We start from the raw sequence: 24,300 nt of genomic DNA on the forward strand, positions 1-24,300 counted from the left end.
CTTATTGACACGTATGCATGAGTGATATGGTAGGAATAGCGAATGCTATAAATGTATTGTGCACAAGCATTCATCGTCAGTTCCAATTTGCGTGAGCTTTCCTATGAAAGTTCTTGGAGAATATTATCACCATAGTCGACTAGAGGCAGGATATGTGATTCTAAATTCTTCTTTTTAAGCTCTAAACGCAACAATTTTTTATATTACTGTAGTGAGTGAAGCAACTTTGACACCTTCTTACGGACTGCAACTTTGTGTTCAGACCAGTCTGTATGGTGGTTCAGAATTAATCACAAACTTTTTGCAGAAGAATAAATGGTTATTTCTGTGCCGTTTAGGATTCATATAAGAATATTAAAAGTTGGCTGTAAGGCTTCACGTCACCATTCACCAAACGTACACTAATGGAGAGATACTTAAAATGAGAACATAGGTCAATCTCTGATTGAGGTTCTCAAATATTTTTACTTCTCTCGTTCCGTTTCACTTTAAGAAAAATAAAGTAGCATATACCGACCAGCTCGTTCCTGCATCTTCTACTCATCCACAATCATATAAAAAAGACTTCTTTCATTCTGATGTTCACCAAGCCATTCCCATCCCACTTTCTAAAGAAAAGTTCAACGACGAAATAAATTTACTTAAAACAATAGCAGTTAGCAACGAATATAAACCTAATATAGTAGATGACGTTCATAAAAAGAAAACTGCTAAGATAATTACTACGCTAGGTACTTCTGTCATCGAGTCTAACTAAAAAAAATATTTCTCTATTCCTTTCGTGGGGCCTCTCTCTTATCAGATCCAACGCATTCTTCGAAAGAAATACGATCGCAACGTTGCTTTTTCTACTAATAACAGCTTGGAAAAAAATTTTTATTCATAATTTACATTATATTCGTTCCACTTTAGAAAATTCTTGTGTTTACAAAATTGTCTGCGATACTTGCTCCTCTTACTATATAGGACAAACTGGACATGCCTTCACTACCAGATACAAAGAACACTTGCTAAGAAAAAATGGCACTAGTCCCCAAAATTCGTCTTTTGCCGACCATCTTCTAATTACAGGTCATTCACCTAAAGCCACCTGCTATAGCAACACTTGGCACACCGAAAAGAAAGGGCGTCGACTAGATATTCTAGAAGAATTAGAGATTTTCAAGCATTTTGTTCGAAAGTGTATCATCATCCTTAACGAACAGCTACAGCTACGTAACAAAACAAAAAGTTCCTACGGTATAAAGTCGATATCTGAATTCGGGTCTGCTTGTCAAGTTGCCGAAATTTTTTTTCCTTCTAAGGTAGTCCAACGTTTTTTTTTTAATTATCAAATGTTTCTGGGCTGTATTTTACGTCAATATTGCTTTCTACAAGTTGTCATTCAGTCATATCTACATTTTCATAACGATGTTTTCATATTTTATCTCAGTGTTATAAGCTTTGATGTAGACAAATGTTATGTTGTACGCTAATATCAAACAAACATTGCTTTCCATTATGTACCAAATACTGTTTATTTATAATCATTTCTACCTATATTTCAATGTGAAGTAGCCTAATTGTATCTATGGCCACTAGATGGCGCGCTCGTTGCCACTTTCACCTGGCCGCATTTGTTAACGCGGGCACCTCAGTTCGTTGTGCAACCTGCAACACGCAAGTAACGAGCAGCCCTTAGTGGCTCTCCATCACGGTTCACTTTATCTTAAATATCTTTGTGACTAATGCCCTTTAGGCATATTTATTATTTTATAAATGACATATAAGTTTTGCTAGTCTTTCACGATGATTCCGTTCTTATACTCTGCATCATACGCTTTTAGTCATAATTCTGTGATCATGTTATAGGCCATTCTTTCATTTAAATTCAGAGGAAAACACTCCTAGCAGTGTTGAAACCCGGTTAATTCGTTAGAAATAGTGACCGAGAGCTGTTTTCTTTCAATTGTAACTATTCACGGTCTCTGAACTTGCAGCCATGTGCAAAATTTTGCGATTCCATATAGATTATGAGAATAATCTCGCTCCCCTTCCTGCTGTAAATTATCGTCAGTTGCAAGAGCAACGAAGCTTCCAAAAGATTATAAAAAAGTGTTGGTAACTGCCGTTTCAAAGAAGAGTTGACGGAGATTTGCAAACAGCTATAGGCCTATTCTATATCGATGACCTCAGTCTGTTACAGATTTAAACAGGTTTCATACTTATATATTACTATGTGGTTTATAGAGAATAGAGTTATTCTCTATAGTAATCAGCATATATTCCGCAAACAGGGTATCTGAAACTCAGCCCGCTTTTTCCGAGTGTAAGATATGTAGCTGACAGTGCCCAGGTTCATGCACGGTATCTTGACTTGAAGAAAGAATACAGTATTGATCCACTCACATTACCTTGAGAAATACTAGACCAGCCTTCTAACTGTCCTCATGTGCTCGTACAAAGGAGAATACATCAAATCAGAAGTTCGTAAAAACAACTTTGGGGGTTCCGCACGGTAGGGTTAATGAGGCATTACTGTCCATTACATAGGGTGTCCTAGTCGACGTAACAGGAGGCACCGCAAAGCTACTCGCAGAAGGTGCCGTTGTGTCAAGGAAAGTTGCAACGCCAGAAAACTATTTTAGAATGAAGAAAGACCTGCAGAGTATCGACATTCGGCGCGGGGACCAGCAGCTAGCGCTCCAGTGGCATATAAACGGAAGGAAAGGTCTTTACCTCTCAACTTACCTTATTCACGATAAATCACTCTAAACGGTAACACTAGCAAAATCGCCAATTGTGCCTCACCTGAAATATTTTCTCCAGCACTTTTTTTTGGACTCCATTTACCATATCAAAAAATTTTGGATTAAGAGCCAGCTTTTACAGGATTCAGCAGAGATCTATCTTTTCCACCTGCAGTCGAAAAACTTTTAGAAAAATTTCCACCTCGGAAACGAGGTCAAATTTACACTCCTGCCAAATATTTACTATTGTCATGTAATTCAACACGTTACAATAAGTGAAAACGCCAGACAATTTCTAAGCTCAGTTACGACGTATGCGATTTTCCTCGGATTCTTCGTCGCTGGTGTCCTCACTACCTCTCCTGTCATATCAGACGCCTCTCATCATTCCACAAATACAATACAAGACCAGGCACATTTCATACCTTAGTTGTGTATAAACACTAAACCTTTCTCCACCTCCTTCTCTGTTTCAGCCATACGAGTCTGGAACGAAGTATCTCATAACCTGCGTCTTAACCAAAGCCATTCTACATTCACCAGGAGAGCTTCCTTTTAGGCATGACGCAGTTGTTTTCCATCTGTGCAACAGCAAGTCAGTAACTCCGTCCCATTGACAACAAACTGCATACTTTCCTGATCAGTATGTACTGTGTTATATTCCTTCCATTTCATCTGCTAAAGAGCGGTTCTGGGCGCTTCACTCTGGAACCGCGTGACCGCTACGGTCGCAGGTTCGGATCCTGCCTGGGGAATCGGTGTGTGTGATGTCCTTAGGTTAGATAGGTTTAAATAGTTCTAAGTTCTCGGGGACCGATGACCTCAGATGTTAAGTCCCCTAGTGCTCAGAGCCATCTGAAACATTCTTTTTTCATCTGACAAACGTAAATTACCAGTCAACTGCTTCATAGTTCTTACGTTGAAATTGCTCCCTAACATTTCTGTTAGATGTCGTCACATTCAACAAGGACATAATGACGAAAATGTTTAACGCAATAAAAAGAAAACCGAAAATTCTTAAATTGTATATATTCATTTACTATATCTGTTATTGTTTTCATTGTTATTATTGCTTAATTACTGTTTCTACAGTTTTTTCAGTATGTTCTAATCTGTCGTGTACTCCAAAGATGTCTGGCCGGATGTAAAATAGGAGCTGAAGTTCCTACTCTTACTATGTGAAATAATTAATGTACAGGGTGGCGCAGAAAAACGGGAACATTTCCACAATCCAATGAAACTAGGAGTGATGAAGGAAAGACCTTGGATTCATAAGTAATTGATACCTTACAACTTTGCAATTTACGAAAGAGTGATGGCATTTATCATTTTTCCTGTATGAGTAGCTGTTGAGATTCCTCATTGAACGCCGCAACATCTCAGCCGGGATACCTTGAATTGCAAACCGAATTCTCTGTTATAAGTCTTCCAGGTTTCTTGGTCGAGTCGTGTAGACTTTGCTCTTGAGGCAGCCCCACAAGAAAAAATCACAATCGGATATATCGGGCGATCTAGGGATCCAGGGAATGTTACCGAATTGTGAGATCACACGGTTTCCAAACATTTCTTGCACATATGCCATAGACTGCCGTGCAGTGTATGATGTCGCCTCGTTCTGTTGAAATCAGGCATCTTGAACGTTTGGATAGTTATTCAATGCAGATGTAACGAAAGTTCATATCATCTCTACGTGACGACCGGCATTGACAGTTATTGTATTTCCCTGTTCATTTGGGAAAAAAATACGGTCCGATAATCCTGTGTGATGAAACACCACACCATACTGTCACTTTACTAACGTGTGAAGGCCGCTCACAAACGTCATTAGGATTTGTGTTTGCCCAGTAACGGTAGATCTCTTTATTCACGTAACCTGTGAGATGAACACGTGCCTTATGTGACTTCCACATTTTCTTTAGAAATTCATCGACATTGTTTATTTTTGTTTTCATTTGTTGACGGCATCACAGTCGTAAGCGATAATCGTTGCCCTTCAGTTGTTGCACCTTCTGCAGTTTGTACGGGTGACATTTTAAATCAAGATGAAGAATGCTGCGAACACTCTCCCGGGAAATTCCAACCACTGCAGCTTGGTTACGAACTGAATGCCGTGGGTTCCGTACACCATCAGTGTTCGCTTGAAAATGCTCACTGCTTGGTCGTCCTGTTGGTTTCTTCTTGAGGTCTGATCCAGTTTCTTCAGAGTTATTAATACAACATTTTAACGCGTGTTTCGACGGAACTGCATCATGATGTCCTAAATTATAAAAACGTCGAAACTCCCTCTGCGCCGGCACCAAAATATCATTGGTTTTGTAAAACATTTTTATGGCTAACGCACGCTGTTACCAGTTTCACTGATTCATGATTACTGAAATGGCGTACTGTTTACGCGTTAACCCGCAGTGCTGCCATCTGCCCTTGGCTGTCACTGTTCATTTCAAACATTCCCGTTGTTCTGCGGCACCCTCTACCATTAAATGAAATTGGACGACCACTTGAAGGGTGTTGACATTCACTGGAGAATCCCAAATTCATCCATGAAAGAGATAGTTTACGTGACACTCTTTGCACCGATTCTTGAGTACTGGAGGTGCTGCAAGACCCATAAGAGGTGAAATTAATAGAAATACAGGAGATTGAAGGAAGAGCGACGTCTTTAATTACTGGTTCATTTAGTAGATTAGATTAGATTAGATTAGTTTTTCGTTACATAGATCCGGGTTGAGAGATGTGGAACATGTCACCTTTTTTATTTTTTATTTAAGCTGAAATAACAATACTAATACTATAAATATATCCAACACATCATTTGCTTCCATTAAAAAATTCGTCAATGGGGTAGAAGGAGTTGGCCACTAGTAAGTCTTTCAGACTCCTTTTAAACTGATCTCTATTTGTAACTAAATGTTTGCTGGCAAATTATTGAAAATGAGTGTTCCTGAGTAGTGGACCCCTTTTTGAACTGAAGTAAGTGCTTTTAAGTCCTTGTGCAGATCATTTTTGTACCTAGTATTGTAGGTATGAACTGAGCTGTTTGTTGGAAAAAGAGATATATTATTTAGGACAAATTTCATTAAGGAATAAATATACTGAGAGGCAGCAGTTAGTATACCCAGATTTTTGAAGAGGTTTCTACAAGACGTCCCTGAATTTACTCCACAAATAATACGTATTACACGTTTTGGACTCTGAAAACTTTTGTTTCACTTGAAGAGTTACCCCAGAATTGTATACCATATGACATTATGGAATGAAAGTAGGCAAAGTATGCAAGCTTTTTCACTTTTATGTCGCCTATGTCTGCTAACACTCGAGTTGCAAATACAGATTTGTTAAGGCGTTTCTGCAGTTCTGTGGTGTGCTCCTCCCAACTTAATTTATTATCAAGTTGTAATCCCAGGAATTTAAGACTGTCAACATCTTCTATCTGCTCTTCTTCATACTTGATGCATATGCTGGGTGGAAACCTCTTACAGGTTCTGAATTGCATATAGTGAGTCTTTTCAAAGATTAATGTCTGTGAGTTGGCTTTAAACCATTTATTAATATCCATGAAAATATCATTAGCAGATCTTTCTAGAACTACACTCGACATACTATTTATTGCAATACTTGTGTCATCTGCAAACAAAACGAACTCTGCTTCTGGCAGTGTAACTGATGAGAGATCATTAATGTACACAAGAAAAAGCTATGGCCCTAAGATGGATCCTTGTAGGACACCAGATGTAATTTCTTCCCATTCTGATGATGACTGATGACTTAATTCACTAGTCCCTTATACGACACCCTTTGTTTTCTGTTAGCGAGGTATGACTGGAACCATTCTGCAGCACTGTCCGTAACACCATTGAATTCTAATTTATTTAAAAGGATGTTGTGGTTTACACAATCGAATGCCTTTGACAAATCACAGAAAATACCTGCTGCATGTAACTTGTTATTTAATGAATTAAGTGCATTTTCACTGTAGGTGTAAATGGCCTTTTCGATATCAGATATTAAACGCCACAGCATTATGATGGCGCTCAACTGCTCATGAAACTCTTCCGGCAGAAATTACGAGAGAAACGTTTCCCATCACCCAGAGGTTGACTATCAAAATTCCGAAAGAGTGCCTTCGAAAAGCAGTCAGCCAACATATTACATTATACCACAGTCATCACGCGAAATGACATGACGGGATAAACGTGGATTTACGGCAATCGTCCTTCACTAAAAGGACAAGAAAGTTGTGGTATGATTGTTGACGTCCTTCCGGCCACTCCGCACTCAAATCGCAAGGTGGCTTTAAGAGTACAGATGTATATATATACATATGTAGATCTTGAATCATCTGTGACCCTTACCACTAGAGGCGAACTTCATCGACAATAAATCCTCACGTAACACACAAGGTGTCGAATCGTCAGAAGAGAACAATAAAACGGAACTGCTTTGGTAGATGCTCCTAAAATGGTGAATGTTGGCCTGCGTGTGTTAATCAGTACATAGAAAAAGCTCCAAATGAAGCCTGCAAGGTACACTAAAGAAAGAGTGGGTAAAAAGTAAGAAACGTAGGGGTTCCACGAAGAGATAGAAGCAGAACACGACCCCGTATAAGGATATGGAACGAAAACCAAGCGAATCTATTTCGACATGCTGCTCGCATTTGCCTTAATCTATTTACAAAAACGACAGAAAGTTTACGATACTCGTGTCTCTTGAAGAGAACACCAGTCACACAACCACTACAACCAAGCAACTGGTGACGAATCAGTAGTTTATTCACTACTTCAGGAAGGGAGTGGTTGGTAGGTGTGCTGTCAGTCGAGAAACAATAACTGGTCGACGAAAGGAGCTGTGAAAAAGAATATTTTGCTTTTGGAAAGAAGAAACATAACATTTAGCCGATATTGTTGAGCAATTTATTTCCAGTAAACAGGAGAACAAGATTAATAAAGCACGGAAAGAACTGGAAAATGAAAGAGAAACAATATAAAGAATGCTTTCTGAAAGCTACAATTTAACTTAATGGTTTCGAAAAGGGAATGTGATTTCAAGTGAAAGGTAAAATAAGTCAACAAATGTCAAAACACAATTTTAAGTTTTTGTAAATCTATAGGCCTTTACTAATTAATTATACAGTTCATTAGCGTAAACCATTTGATGCATGACGAAATATTCTTTTCCAATGTTGCTATCGCTATGTGAACTGTGGTACGAAACCATTCCTTGTTTTAGGAAACCAGTTACAGTCTAGAATTCATCTGGAGTCAATAATCCGATTTTTGTTGTGAAGGTGGTCTTTGTTCTGCAGAAGCTGCGTAACGTTCTTGAGCTGAATCGCAAGCACACTTTGTTTCCAGTTTAAACATTGCTAAAGAGTAGTATACACAGAAAAAGGGAAAATAAAATATAAATGAAATGTAAAGGCACAATACATTAGGTTTTCGAAACAACACTTAAGAAAAGAGGTACTGCGGAATTAAAGCTGTGAGGAAGGGTAGTGAGTCGTGCTTGAGTAGCTCAGTTGGTGGAGCACTTCCCAGCGAAAGGGAAAGGTCCCGAGTTCGAGCCTCGGTCCAGTACACAGCTTCGATCAGCCAGGAAGTTTCAAGACTTAACAAAATTCAAGACATTTGCTTGGGATATGACTACACAGGAAAATCATTCTAGAGTGAAAAAAGAGGAAAGTTATTTGAAAACCTCAGAATACATTGCAGTAAAAAACGGGTACTATTCTGTGAGTACTGGAAACAAGGGGGAACAACAAGAATGGAAGACGAAGAAAGTTCAGCTCGAATTAAAGAGGTCTATAAGGCCAGAATGCAGTCCTACTCTCCGGTGAATCATGAAAGATAAAAAGGAAGGAACAACAGCGCGTTTAAAATTCCCAGTGAATTCAAGTAATTGATAACATTCGCTGATGACATTGTTGTCTTCAATTAAAGTGACAAAAATTTAGAGGAGCTGTTTAATAGAACGAAAAATTAAGCACAGTATATGGAGTGGGAGGAAATAAAACAATGTTAAGGATTAAGACCCATCAGAAATTAAACAAGTAACAAACTTAAGTAAAAACTGAGAAAAAATGAAGGAGCATAACATTGTATGGGAAAGAGTCATCGACTTAGAGTAAATCGGACATTTAGAGACTCGCAGCATTTTCGGTTTGGTGCTACAGAAGAATGCTAAAAGTTTAGTGGGCTAATAATATAAGAAATGTGATTCTCCGAAGAATTGGAGGGGGAGAAACTAGAAGGAGAGATACAATTGTAGACAATCAATTAAGACGAGAGGCAATAACTTTCATTGAAGTAAGATAAGGCATAGCAAAATGTGTAGGGAAAGACAGATATTAGATTTTGTCGGATTAATAAATGATACCATATAAAATCATCCAGAATACTGATGAAAAAGTAAATAAATAAATAACAACTTGCAGTTTGAATTACCAAGAAGAGCGTGGCATACACCAATGTTCTTTTAATAAATTGTTACTGTAGTGAGGCATAACTTTCGTCATTTTCTTTACTGTTTCTAGCAATAGCTCATTAGTGCTTTAGAGAAGAAAGAAGTTTATGCTATCGATAGTGGTTTCATATGGATGTAGACTGCAGTAGTTATGCACTGAAGAAGACTCCAGAATGGCTATAGCGGCAAGTTGCCTCAAACTGACCTTCGGATTGAAGACGTCATTTATTTTATATAACACATATAATATGCTCGGTTCAAAGTGATTTGGCGGTATAGCTAGTGCCAAACAATCGTTCGCTTCTTACAATAGACATCAGATTTAAAATTTTGCTTCCTAGTAATGTTGTCTTATTCAGAACTGTGATTGAGAAGTATACAGTAATACACCTTCATTGTCTGGAAAGCAGGTCTCCTAATTTGGATGTAATGTGACGTAGATGATTCAGTGCACTTTTGCACATCTTACCAGTCTTATTTGTGTTATGAAGGGTGATAAACTGAAAACATTTCATGTGTGATAGGTATAAACTAAAAACAAATGTAATATTGTTTGGCACTGGTATCATGACTTCACTCTAGATCTAATGTTGGCTCCAGTACCGCAGTTAGATCTGTTGTCTAAATCATTGCCTCTAGCCAATGGGCTTTGTGGTAGGTTTCTTTTCTTGACAGAGAGAAAAATATAAAGAGCAAAACCATTCAAAAACTGATCTCAGTCACAGGAAATATTGTATCGAATAAAATAGTACATTTTTCCTCACTCTATCAAAAAATTGCGTACTTAGAGACTGTTCGCGTCCCTGATACTACACCTAACGAAGTTGTAAATAATTAGAAACCAACAGAAGATTCGATTTTAATAAGCAGATAGACAATCTGTTAAACAGATGTTCTAGGAATCACTGCATAATAACACTGGCCTTTGGAAACAGCAAAATATTTCGTTGAAAAGAGGTACTTGAATGTTTCACGTAGAAAAACGTAATTATCACATAAATGTGTCATCAAGATAATGTGATCAGTGAACAAATTAGTAGCGTCCTTCATTGAAACTGGTAACAGAAACAGAACACTGATGTTGCCAGCGAGTGAAAATAAGAATGGTCTAATCAAGACAGTCTTAGTTTATGACAGAATCTGTCTAGAAACGTTGCGATGTTATCTTAGTTGTCGGACTGAAGAGCACGACTAATTATATCACAATTGATCTTCAAAACAAACGAATTTTTTGGAATTAGTCATGGAGAATGTTAGTGTATGGCAGTCAGAACCTGGACAACCGAAATGTATTGCAGGTTGTCAACTTGTGACAGCGAAGAAAAAGGAGAAAACTTAGTAAGTGGACCAGGAGAGTCACAGCACGGTGTCCAGAGGTATCACTCGGGGTTCGAAGAAATGCAGAAGTAAATTTATGGATCTCGTCCTGATGTATAATATATTGTTGCTTCCATAATGCTGCATACTGGAGACGTGAGCTGTGAATTAATTTTTGTTGTGAAGCACGAAGGCTTCCTTCGTGCAAATTCTAGTCTTAGCTGTGTTTGTTCCCTACTTTCAATCGATTTAAAAGCCATTTATGGGTTCATCTTCAGGTAATGGGGCACAGTTATTGAAATGATGTACACCCAGAAGTATAATCTGCTGTTCAACAGCTACGTGTAGTGTGGTAAACATGACTTTAAAGGCTTCGAACTTATTTGCAAATAAACAAGGAACACAGGTGAGTGGAAAATAAGTACGAAAATAACCTTTGTTTTTCAAAACAATATGGCACATAAATAACGAGTAAAACAGAGAAAAGAGTGGAAGGTTAAGTTCAGGGAAATTAAGAGTAAAGTAAGGGTAAAGGAGAAGATGAATACTTACAAAAACATTGTCTTTCGTGACACACAAAAGCGTTAAGAGAAGGGCATTATGAATGTGTCTTTCCATGAAAAACGAGCTGTAGCTCCAACAACAACAGATGATTATTATGCTTTAACATGTGGCGTGATGTATCGTATACTACAGCAGAGCGTGTTTCAAAACGTTCCTTCATATGCAAACCCTATTCTTTTGTTCTGCAGTTCATATAAAGCACAAATGCAAATAAGACCTGAAACGTCAGAATACGTCGTTAGAAATGCGGTACGTCTGGTTTATGTAAATCTAGAAAGCAGAAAAAATCCATTCTGTCGCATTAATCGTTCAGCCACTTTCTCGAAGTCTCTCCCTCCCTGCAGCAGGAACTGGACTGTCGAATACCCTCCAGCGCAAGACCGTAAATTACACATGTGCTAAAGCAACAATAAAAATTACAACTGCCCACGAACTCACTCGTTAGCCTTGCACATTTTTATTTCCACCATATCTTCCCCTTTTCCCAGTATTCTTAGCTATGGCAGTCTTCTTAAATTTCATTTCCCCAGAACTCGCTACATCAGAAAACGATTATCTTGTACTCCTACAACTTATTTTACTATCGGCCATTATTTTTATTTTTGTCATTATTGTTACTATTCCTGTTATTATTATCAGTGTTACGACAGTTAGTGGCAGCAGTAGTGGAGTAGTACAAGTACTTCCAGTGTTAACTTTGTTAGTTCACAGTCAGTACTACTGACTCATATTACTACTTCAGACTCTCAAATTATTCTAATGCTGTTAGTCGTATTAAAACAGTTATTTATTAGGAAACACTGATAGATAAAGGGTACTGTATCTGTGAAACCCTGGTCCGACGAATGAGAGGCCTTGCCCCTGGACACTAATCTGATCAAGTTAACTAAATAAATAAATAGATAAGTAAATGCGAAGTCAGTGTGTTGAGCACCGCCGGCCGTTGTGGCCAAGCGGTTCTAGGCGCGTCAGTCTGGAACCGCGAGACCGCTACGGTCGCAGGTTCGAATCCTGCCTCGGGCATGGATGTGTGTGATGTCCTTAGGTTAGTTAGGTTTAAGTAGTTCTAAGTTCTGGGGGACTGATGACCACAGCAGTTGAGTCCCATAGTGCTCAGAGCTATTTTGAACCATTTTTGTTGAGAACCACATTTGCGGACTGCGTCTTGCTGAATCGTTTAACTCGAACGTGCATGATAACATAAAGAAACACGTTGTAAACACTGACTTGACGACAATATGACACATTTCCTAGTTTCCCTTATAGATTTGTGCACGCTACAATATTTCACTTAAAGAACCATTAAAGAAATACTTTTGTAATCTCACAGTCCATACGTTCCTCTCTCGAGTTAATCTCCCCATTTTGACCATTATAGTACATAATATTATAATGCGTTAGTGAATATCAGGAGCAACCGTATCGTATCGACCAACGTTTAAATACCATTTTATGACTTGAAACGGAATATCACAAAAAAAATTTAATGTGACAAAAATGATAAAGGGAAAATAGTAACCATAGCTTGTGCATAAATAATCGAGTCGCACTCAATATCATTCATAACAGTTCATGAGTTCAACATTTACATCTACATAATTACTCTGCCAGCCACAGCTAAGTGACTGGCAGAATGTTCATGGAACCAATTTCAAACTGCTGGTGTACTGTTCCACTTTCGAACAGCGAACGGGAAAAAAAGGACCCTTAAATCTTTCCGTGCGAGCTCTAGTTTGTCTTATTTTCTTACGATGATGATTTCTCCCTGTGTAGGTGGGAGCCAACAAAATATTTTGACACTCTGACAAGGAAGCTGGTGACTGAAACTTCATGAGAAGATCCTGTCGCAGTAAGAAATTAACTTTTCTCGAAAAACTTCACTAAATAAATGAAATAAATAAAATCTTTAAACCAATAAAGAAAATAAAAAAATTCAAAGACAGAGTAAAAACTCTTTCAAGCCAAAGACTGAAACGACTTAGTTTTAATGACTGAGACCCCAATTCGGGTGTCGCATCGGTGCCGCACTCTCTTCTACTTCACGATAATAAAAAACGAGCTGCATTCTTTGAACTTTCTCGATGTCCACCGCCTATCCTATCTGATGCTGATCCCACACCGGATAGCATTCCTCCAGAAGAGGGCCGATAATCGTAGTGTTAACTGTCTCTTCAGTAGGCCTGTTGCGTTTCCTATGTGTTCTGCCGATAAATTGCAGTGTTTGGTTTGCTTTCACCAGAACATTACCTATGTGATTAATTTATTGTGTAGCTGAAATTTTCAGAAAATCTTATTTACCGTACGGTATGCATTTAGCTCTCCCTATAGACTGAGGAAGCTCGTCGAGGAAACTACCAACAGATGTCATGAAATACAAATGTTTCTAGGAATATGTTGATGTCTGGTTTGTGGGGCGCTCAGTTACGAGAACATCAGCGCCTGTACAAAGTCCGAATTTATACACAATCCAATCTGCCCACTGTCACGAATGATGGTGATGGTGATGAAGTGAAGAGGACAACTGAAATACCCAGTTCCCGGGCAGAGAAAGTCCCAAACACTGCCGGTGATCGAACCCGGAACGCCGTGATCCAGAGACAGCAATGCAAGCCACTACACCAAGAGCTGCGGACTGTTCCTACGAAGAAAAAAAGCTTTAAGAGCTTTGCTGAGATATTTTTTAGCTTATCCCTGCTCCTTTTAAAGTGACGTACGTCTGCAGTGGTGGATCAGAGTTAAGATCTGAGCTTATGTATCTGGAATTGTTCTTCGTGAAGTGTCACAGAATAACTTTTTATTCATTGACTATTCGCCCTGTGCACAATATGGTTTTTGTGGTGTCACCGCCAGACACCACACTTGCTGAGTGGTAGCCTTTAAATCGGCCGCGGTCCGTTAGTATACGTCGGACCCGCGTGTCGCAACTATCAGTGATTGCAGACCGAGCGCCGCCACACGGCAGGTTTAGAGAGACTCCCTAGCACTCGCCCAGTTGTACAGCCGACTTTGCTAGCGATGGTTCACTGTCTACTTACGCTCTCATTTACAGAGACGACAGTTTAGCGTAGCCTTCAGCTACGTCATTTGCTACGACCTAGCAAGGCGCTATATTCAGTTACTATAATGACTATCTTCAAGAATGTATTCTGAACAGATAATATTGTGACTCATGTACCGTCAAGAGCGACGTTCATCATTAATGTATCATAGTTAAGTATCAAACTAATTATGTCCGCGTTCCGAATTCTCATTCCTTGTCGTGTTCCACCCCTCACGTCAGTATAGTTCTTCCCTCCTCACGCCAGCCTGCGTGAGCTAAAACGCGTGCATTTCGGCCTCCACTCGTAACACGGTGTTGGCTCTTCTGCTAACACAAAAGTTTTTTCTGAGGAGGTTTGAAATTAGATATTCTTCGGCATGATGTTTACCACGTTTTAATGTTTGTATGCATCTGATGATGCGGCTACAGGCAACGAAAGCCGTTGTGCTATTTGAAATTAGCCCAAAACACACCTACATTCGGCATTATTGCAACAAAAAGAAAATGAAAAAAGATTCCCTCTCGCTGTGTGCTTCAAGTAACAGAGGTAACTGTTCTTGTTCAAATCATTCTAGGCTTATATCGATAGGGCTGATGTTACGACAGCAATCTCTGAATAACTCATTCGGGTTACGGCGGCGGCGACAGCCAGTAATCTTTAAGCATTCAGTCCATGCGGAAACATTCCGGACTGCCGGCGAGCGCTGGTTTTTCGCTCGTCGTCCACGTGCGTCAGGCGGTGGCGCTGCGCTGGACAACTTGTCCGGCCGGCTTTTTTGTCCCCGTCTGCGGTACCTGGCGGCATCCTGACCCCACGCAAGATTCTCCAGCAAGAAGGACAGAGGCACGGGTGCGGCGTGCGCGCACAATTCTCTGCTAGCTACCTAAAATGCATCGGCCGAGTATAGGCTATAAAGTCCAAGCGCTTTTACAGTTTAGTATACGATGAAATTGGTGCTGTTAGAAAACTACGCACTTTTCGTTGGGGATCATCAGCCTAAGTTCATCAGTCAAAAATTTTTAAGATTTATTTAACCAACAGGAAACAGCTAAATAGCTAACAAGGAAAATGTGGTCTAAGAACCGATCACTGGGCTAGTTTCCTTAATTTCTCTTTTGGTGTTGTAGTGGCATGTTCACTGCCGAGAGTAAAGCTGTTGTCGGGTATTAACACGTGGTCAAATTCAGTGAAGAGCTGATACTTGTATTTATCAGACGTTTAGGAAAGGGCTAACATTTCCCTTACTGATTCAGACATGTCATTGCAACGAACTCTACATAGATCCGATGTATTGAAGTAACTACTGTAGCTTTACATTACTTTAATGACACAAATGTTGGGTACAAGTCATTGGTCTTTAAAGTTTACGTCACTAATGTTTTTGGCATCTCGCCGTCAGGGACTTTCTGATAGCTGGAATAAATTTCTACGGAATTCTTCTCCCTTTAACGGAAGTGTGCACACCTCGGACCAGTTTCAAGTGGCATTGTCCGAGTGATATAAATCATTATTGATTTCCTACATTATTTTAATAAAATTATAAACAGCCGACCAGTTGCAATGGATAAAAAAATTCTTAACCTCGGTTTCGACAAATATAAATTTGTCTTCTTCAGAAGCTAACAATTTCACATTAGTAAGCACTTATGAACACTCGGGATGGTACATTAGTTCTTACTAATGTAAAATTTATATTTGTCGAAACCTAGGCAAAGAATTTCTTTATCCATTGCAACTGGTCGGCTGTTTATAATTTTATTACGTGAAACCGTTGCTGTTGTGCAGCTGTGTTTAAAACATTATTTTAAGAAATGTAGTAGTTTTCGAGAAACAATATTGAGAAGATTTAGAGAACCGGCACTTGAAGCTGACTGGTGAACGATTCTACTGCCGCCAACATACTTTGTGCGTAAGGTCCATGAAGATAAGTGCCGAGAAATTAGGGACCATACGTACGTGTTTTTCGTTCGCTCTATTTGCGAGTGGAACACTAAAGGAAATGATGATTCAAATGGCTCTGAGCACTATGGGACTAAGTAACCTAAGGACATCACACACATCCATGCCCGAGGCAGGTTTCGAACCCTGGATCGTAGCGATCACGCGGTTCCCGACTGAAGCCCTTGAACCGCTCGGCCACAGTTGCCGGCAAAATAAATGACAAGAAGTGTTACAGGGTACCCTCCGCCAGGCGCTGTACGGTGACTTGCAGTGTATCTATGTAGATGTAGATGCAGGTGTACAATTGACAGTGTGCAATATTCAGTTTATAACATTTTTAAAATTCTTCTCCAGTCACTTCTTTCTGTCTAGATAAAGAGCTTGATGCAGAACACTTGAAACCAAATTTGAAGTTGGTCTTTCCCCAGGTATTACTTTCCATTGTTTCTCCGGTTTCTTACGGAAATAAGTAAACGTGCACTTAGTTCAATTAACAAGGATCAGAGAATGGAAAGTGAAAACGAACATCAATAAAAATTTAATTTTGGAGAGTATCCAAAACAATGTCCTCTGTGTCAGAATTTGATTCTAATCAAAAGTTTGTATTCACATTGATATTCAGCAGTGACACGGGATCTGCAAACGAATAAACAGATACAAACAATACTTCTCACTTTCATTTGTACTCTGGCAGTTCTCAGAGAATATTTCTAGATGTGAACCATTGACTGAATATTTAAGAACAGGTAGCGATAAGATGGACGTGCAACAAACGATTTAGCGAAGTTGAGCGCTTTACCGCAGGGGTCGCATCGTTAATAGCGGATAAAATCCCTGCGACTGAGTTTTCCAGATCCCAACAGGTCCGCACTCGGTAGCGTCTGGCGGGGCAAACTCTGCCAGAAGGCCGACTTGTGGCTGTCGGGATCACGCGCGAAGCGTCGGCGTTGCGCACTTGTTGCGTGGCCCGCGCAGGCTGACTCGCACGTCCACACTCGCAGGTTCCGTAGAGGTTTACAGCCCAGAGCGAGTACCCAGATCGCACAACTGAGCACGCAGTACGGTAACCCAGTCACTGCACAGCTCCTGGGGGTTGGAAATAAGCTCAACAACGATGACGACGTTGCTATATCAATTCAAAAACGATGAATCTGGGATTTACAGCTTTTACAAAGAGGAGTTACTGCCTGTTGATTTAGTTACCGACGACGTAAGAGACGGTAGGCAGTCAGTGGACAGCAGCGAAGGTGACTGGTTGAGTTGGTGCTGTGACGTGCAAGATATTTTGCCCTAGGTTCAATTATGCATTGCGTTTGCGTGAACACATTTTTGACATACGTTACAATCACCTCGACTACTGACAAAAGAGCCATTCTTTCCTGTTTACGGCTTACTTGTTGATCTGCAGTCATTTCATTTGAAGAGTGTAAGAATTTTCTTAGTTAATAGCAGCTACTACTTTTAAGATCGCACCATTGTTGCACAATATAATTTTTTCCCACCTACTTCTGATGTTAGGTAAGAGTTCGAGCTCCACGTATCAAAATTAACTTCTAACAGGAGATGTGGCGCATAAGAAATAAAATATCTTGCTTTACTCTGATATTCCTGTTGATTGAATCGTATTTGTATCCCCGAATCCAACTGAACCATGTTTACTGCGATTGCATATCCTGAAATGCATTCCCTGTTCACATCTTCCTTAATGTATTGCATGAGCCCACTAACAGCAGACAAGAAGACAGGAATTCCGCAGTGGTCGTTTAGCACTCCAGTAAGAGGGCATCCTCATGGAGTTCAGTACAACGCGTACAGTAATCATATGTGAAGTAGTGATACGTTGTTTGGAATAGTTACTTGGATATCTCGTTGAAATGAATTGCCACAACAAGTTTCTGAATAGAATAACTCACGGGCGACGGTATATGAGCTATCCGCGACCACAGGAGGTGGTGAAGAACATTCCAATACAAAGGCGATACGTCCATCGCGTGGACACTTGTCGCGGCCTGACAGCCTGAAAGATTTCAGCTTCAAGGACGTACTAGCTCGAGCATCTCTAGGTTTAGCGGAACGCAACCGTTCAGGCCCCATTCTCCTCGATGTCAGAGGTGCCTAATTTTCCTCACGGACTTTCATTTTGCTAAGTTACGTAACACTAGCAGCGTTTCACAGCATGTTCTTGACCACATACGTAAATGATTCGTGTAAAGCTTCAGTAACTTGTAGAGTTTGTTCTACTCTAAGTCTTACAGTGGTATTAAATGTATTACTTCATAAAATGCCCGTAGGCTCGCCATGCCCACGTATTCTGGGCATTTGCTGTCCAACATCTCGTAAATATTTGAAATGAAAACATATTTCAAAACAGTGGCGAGCTCCTGTCAAGCTAACTCTTTATTTCCTCCAGAATGAGCACTTGCCCGCGAAAGGCAAAGGTGCCGAGTTCGAGTCTCGGTCCGCCACCCACTTTTAATCTGCCAGTAATTTTCTTTATTTCCTGTTGGTTTACATCTTCTGGTCACCACACGTATCATGATATTATTTTCAACACCGTACACGGCAACGGTTTTACTGTGGAATTAAACAAAATAAAAGTAATTTTATGATACCTGCAGATAATCCGAGGATACATTCCCATAGTAAACAAAGATTAATTTAACAGAAGCTCGTTCACTTTGTCGTGGAGACATCTAATTCGATAAAATAATTAGGCAAAGTAGTTGGCAGGTCCAGTTATTGGATTCGAAATTCAGTCTGAGTTAAGCCACTGACGACGCATTTATAATGGGGTTAAAGTTTGAAAACTTGGTTTATATGCCTTTCTAATTTCGGTGAACGTTGTTACGGACAACATTCGGGAGGTTTTTAGTTGTCTCGGTAGATTAAACCGTGGTGTACAGGTACCAACCGTTCGAAGGTTAGTTATTAAATTATTGAACTGCGCGGCACTTGACAAATGAATCAATCAGACACATCGGCTGCGGAGAACGCCACGGCTGGTGGAGACCACGTACCGCTTACAGGGTCACACTGTCGGAGGTGCTGCAGCAGGAGCGCGGGCTCGTGGTCAGCACACATGTAGCGACGCGCGGGAGCCACTCGACAACAGCGCGACACTCTGGGCAGATGACACGTGCACGCACACGTGCTCACCGCGTGGACGCCAGGCGAGTACTGGCAGGCGGGAGCGCGCGGCGCAGCCTCCCCCGCTCCCACCGCTACCTCCCCCCCCCCCCCCCCCCCAACCAGCCACAACGATGCCGGCGCCTGGCGCTGCCTGGCGGCTCCCTGCGTACTCTCCGTCCGCAGACTTAGGGGAAGCCCCGCGCACAGTGGCGGCAGGCGCTATGCCCGAAGACCCGCGCGTCTCTGCCGTTGGAGCAGATAACTGAAAAGTGGAGATAAACGTTGTAGCGAAGCACCTTCAATTACTCACTAAAGGAAAGGCCTGCGCTACACACTGTATACATTTCAGGGTATGCTTATACATCGCACCTCCCTCAGATTACGTGGTAAGGTGGTCCAGCAGTTAGCCCGTGAAAAACTGAACATGAAAAGAGTAAGAAGCTGTACTGAACTATGAAAAAAAGCAAAATAGACCAGTGAACAGTCCAAGCAGAACAAGTTCAACATAGTATAAACTGTAATAGCCGTGGTATTGTGGTTAAGTGGTCACGGATTGAGACGTGACCGACCCGGTTTCTGCATGTCCTCGTGCCATTTATTTATTTCCTTATTTTTTCACAACTTTATTAACTGTCCGTCCGGTCATTGGCACCTTTGTTATCTTTCCGTAGTCTTGGCAGCTGTCGCACTACACACTGGTTATAGAATTATAAGTCATGTGGCAAGAATACATTTCCGGCTCGGGTGGCCGAGCGGTTCTAGGCACTACAGTCTGGAACCGCATGACCGCTACGGTCGCAGGCTCGAATCCTGCCTCGGGCATGTATGTGTGTGATGTCTTTAGGTTAGTTAGGTTTAAGTACCAAGCTCTAGGGGCCTGATGACCTCAGAATTTAAGTCCCATAGTGCTGAGAGCCGTTTGAACCAAGAATACATTACCGTCTCAAGTAAATGTGATGATGGGAGCAGGTCAGATACCACACAGACGTCTCACAGAGATGAAAACAACAGGCAAAGGGATGTGAATTATGTTACAACAAACGAATTCAAGAGTCAAAACTTCCAAAAGACAAGGCAACTTCAAAAATGTTGACACCATTTATTTTGACAGAGCACAGAGAAACGCCGCGTAGGGTAGCTGCGTGGTCTGAGTTGCCTTGCCGGCTCGCACGGCTGCCCCCGTCGAAGGTTCGAGTCCTCCTTCGGGCATGGGTGTGTGTATTCTCCTTTGCGTAAATTAGTTTAAGTTGGATTAAGTAGTGTATAAGTTTAGGGACCGATGACCTGAGTAGTTTGGTCCAATATTACTTACCACAATTTTCCAAATGTCCACAGAGAAACTGCGTGATTGTGAAACTGTTTCGTTCAATTGTTGCAGCTTATGTGACAAACTATTATGTTGTCATCATTTCCTTGGGCGAGGTCACATTCACATTCACATGAACATCTTAATCGGGCAAAGTGGCATATACACTACGTGATCAAAAGTATCCGGAGACCGTGCTGGAAATGACTTATAAATTCGTGGCGCGTTCCATCGGTAGTGCTGGAATTCAATATGGTGTTGGCCCACCCTTAGCCTTGATGACAGCTTCCATTCTCGCAGGCATACGTTCAATCAGGTGGTGGAAGGTTTCTTGGGGATCGGAAATCTATTTTTCACAGAGTGCTACACTGAAGAGAAGTATCGAAGTCGATCGGTGACGCCTGGCACGCAATCGGCTTTCCGAAACATCCAGAAGGTGTTGCATAGGATTCAAGTCAGAACTCTGTGCAGGTCAGTCCGTTACAGGGATGTACTTGTCGTCCAACCACTCCGCCACAGCCGTGCGTTATGAATAGGCGCTCGATAGTGTTGAAAGATGCAATCGCCGTCCCCAAATTGCTCTTCAACAGTGGGAAGCAAGAAGGTGCTTCAAACATTGATGTAGGCCTGTGCTGTGATAGTGCCACGCAAAACAAGGGGTGCAAGCCCCCTCCATGAAAAACACGACCACACCATAACACCATCACATCCGAATTTTACTGTAGGCACTACACACGATGTCAGATGAAATTCACCGGCCATTCGCCATACTGACACCCTGCCATCGGATTGCCACACTGTGTATCATGATTCGTCACTCCACACAACATTTTTCCATTGTGACAATCGACCAATGTTTTCATTCCTTACACCGAGTGAGGCGTCGTTTGGCATTTAGCGGCGTGATGTGTGGCTTATGAACAGCCATCAAATCCAAGTTTTCTCACCTCCCGCCTAACTGTCATAGTACTTTCAGTGGATGCTGATGCAATTTGGAATTCTTGTCTGATGGTCTAGATAGATGTCTGCCTATTACACATTACGAGCCTCTTCAACGGTCGGCGGTCTCTGTCACTCAACCGACGATGCCGGCCTGCACGCTTTTGTGCTGTGCGTGTCCCTTCACGTTTCCACTTCGCTATTACATCCGAAATACAGGACCTAGCTATGTTTAGGAGTGTGGAAGTCTCGCGTACCGACGTATGACACTAGTGACCCCCAGTCACCTGACCACGTTCCAAGTCCGTGAGTTCCGCCAAGCGCCCCATCCTGCTCTCTCACGATGTCTAATGACTACTGAGGTCGCTGATATGGAGTACCTGGCAGTAGGTGGCAGCACAGTACACCTAATATGATAAACGTATGTTTTTGGGGGTGTCCGGATACTTTCGATCACATAGTGTATCTCTCCCTCAGCATGCGTACGAATTATGTCCTGTCATATGACACACCCACCGTCACTAATGTCATGTATGGCACACCAGACGTGTTTTCCGTTGGAGGATTCGGTTGACTCGTCGCCTTGTCATCACAGGTTTACGGTTCCCTTTCGAAATCCACTTGCTTTACGCTGTTCATAGAGTAGTTGTGCACAATCGACAATCATTATAGGTCCCTTCCTTACAATTCGCTGTTGCAAATGGACGTTACACTACGAAACAGATACAAATTTGTATATAGCGAAGAACGAGAAGAGATTATAAGAAAAAGACAGAGGAAGCCCACGGGAGCTGTGAACGCGGCTCGTCTACCCGTCGCTTGTCATTTTCTCCCAATCTTGCACTTGTTGACTTTGGACCTTTCCTTGTTATATATTTCCCTTTATTTTGTCATAGTTCAGTACACCTTCCCATTTTCATGCTTGATCTGTAATCAGTTTTCTAAGGGGTTTTCCACTGGGCCCTGTCACCACTACATCTGAGGGGGTTCCGATGAAGAGTTTTCTTTGTTAGCAGTCACATACAAAACCTTGCTTGTCGAAAGATCTGAAGACTGGAAAGTGGATCAGGTTACATCAGTACTTCACAAAGGGAGTAGGAATAATAGTACGCTGAATTACAGACTCATACCGCTAACGTCGATATGCAGTAGGAGTTTGGAACATATACTGTTTTGGAGCATTATGAATTACCTCGGAGGAAACCATTTATTGACAAACAGCGAACACGGATTAAGAATATGTCGTTCTCGTGAAACACACGTAGCTCTTTATTTCTCACGAAATAGTGAGTGCTATCGTCAGGGGAAGACACATTTAATCCATTATTTTTAGGTTTCCAGAAGGCTTTCGACGCTGTTCCACACGAGTGACTTCTAACCAAATTGCGAGACTATGGAGCTCAACTGGTTTTGGGATTTCCTGGCAGAAAGATCGTAGTAAGTGACAGAGAGTAATCGAATAAAACAGAAGTAATATCTGGCGTTCCTCCAGGAAATATTCCAAATATGTGTAAACAACTGAGGAGACAACCTGTGCAGCTCTCTTAGATTGATTGCAGATGATGCTGTCGTTTACCGATTCGTAAAGTCATTTGACGATCAAAACCAGTTCCGAAATAATTTAGACTAGATATCTGAACAGTGTAAAAGGTGGCACTAATGAAAACAGTGAAGTTAACCTCATGGGTCCTAAAAGAAATCCTATAAATTTCGCTTACAAGATAACTCCCACAACTCTGAAGGCTGTAAATATAACTAAATACTTAGGGGGTAAGACTGCAAATAACTTTAATTGGTGCGATCACATAGACAATTTTGTGAGAAAAGCAAACCAAATACTGCGATCTGTTGGCAGAACACTCTCAAAATGCAAAACGTCTACTAAAGAGACTGCTTACACTACGATTGTCAGCCCTCGTCTTCAGTATTGCTGTGGGGAGTGCGATCCGTACCAGGTGGGACTGACGGAGGATATCGAAAAAGTCCAGAGAAAGACAGCTCATTTTGTATTATAGCCAAATAGGAGATTTGGGGTTAACATCATTAAAGCAAAGGCGATATTCGTTGCGGCAGGACTTCTCATGAAATTTCGATCACCAACTGCCTCATCAGAGTGTGAAAGCATTTTGTAGGCGCCCAAATACACGAGGAGAAATGATCATCAACTCATCATAATATGAGAAGAGAAATCTGAGCTCGCACGGAAAGATTTAATTGTTTGTTTCTCTCGCGATCTCTGCAAGAGTGGAACGGTAGCGAAATACCTTGAAGTTGGTTAGATGAACTATATGCCAGGAACTTAATTGTGAATCCTAGAAAAATCACGTAGATGTAGATTTAGGTGGAGATCGGGTGTGCCAGTGGTGTTGGTACTGGAAGCCGATTCCTAGCTAGCCATTCCGTTCCGTGCTTTGCATCAGTCACTTGTGATGAACGGCTGAACGTTTTCTTCGAACAGGCCACGAACGAATCCTACCATCGTGATGGCAAAACGAGTGTAGCATATCTGGCTGTGGTAGATCAAGATCAGCTAATATCAATACCTTAACGCATTTGTGTACACTTATACCGACTGTTAATCTCGATAGTAGGAGGGCTGGAGAGTTATTTATTGTGCTGCGAGAAGTTGGAGGTGTTCTGCCCCCTACTATTCTTTGTCGTGTGAGTGATCTAGCAGGGGCAGTAGCGAATATTTATGCCATAGCTAGCAAGAGTTGGAAAACTACAATTATGGCGTGAGCACAGCTGTTGGCACACAGCTGGTCAACATAAGTATCTCTTGGTACCTTGCTCTTGTAGTACCTCTAACTTCCAGAGTTCTTTCCAAAGCATTTCCTCTTCAAATCCACACTGTTTGGTGTCTCTAAACAGATTC

At 41.2% G+C, this 24,300-nt stretch overlaps 1 protein-coding gene across 1 annotated transcript in view; it reads right to left on the bottom strand.

Moving 5' to 3' along the window:
- Positions 1-19,210, bottom strand: part of LOC126266793 (epithelial discoidin domain-containing receptor 1-like) — a 70,333-nt gene extending 51,123 nt beyond the window's left edge. The window contains exon 1 of the mRNA XM_049971337.1: positions 19,069-19,210. The gene's annotated coding sequence lies outside the window, so the exon portion shown is untranslated. The remainder of the gene's footprint in view (positions 1-19,068) is intronic.
- Between the last annotated feature and the right edge of the window lie 5,090 nt (positions 19,211-24,300).

The sequence above is a fragment of the Schistocerca gregaria genome, chromosome 4 (assembly GCF_023897955.1).
Source record: "Schistocerca gregaria isolate iqSchGreg1 chromosome 4, iqSchGreg1.2, whole genome shotgun sequence".
Lineage (NCBI taxonomy): Eukaryota > Metazoa > Arthropoda > Insecta > Orthoptera > Acrididae > Schistocerca > Schistocerca gregaria.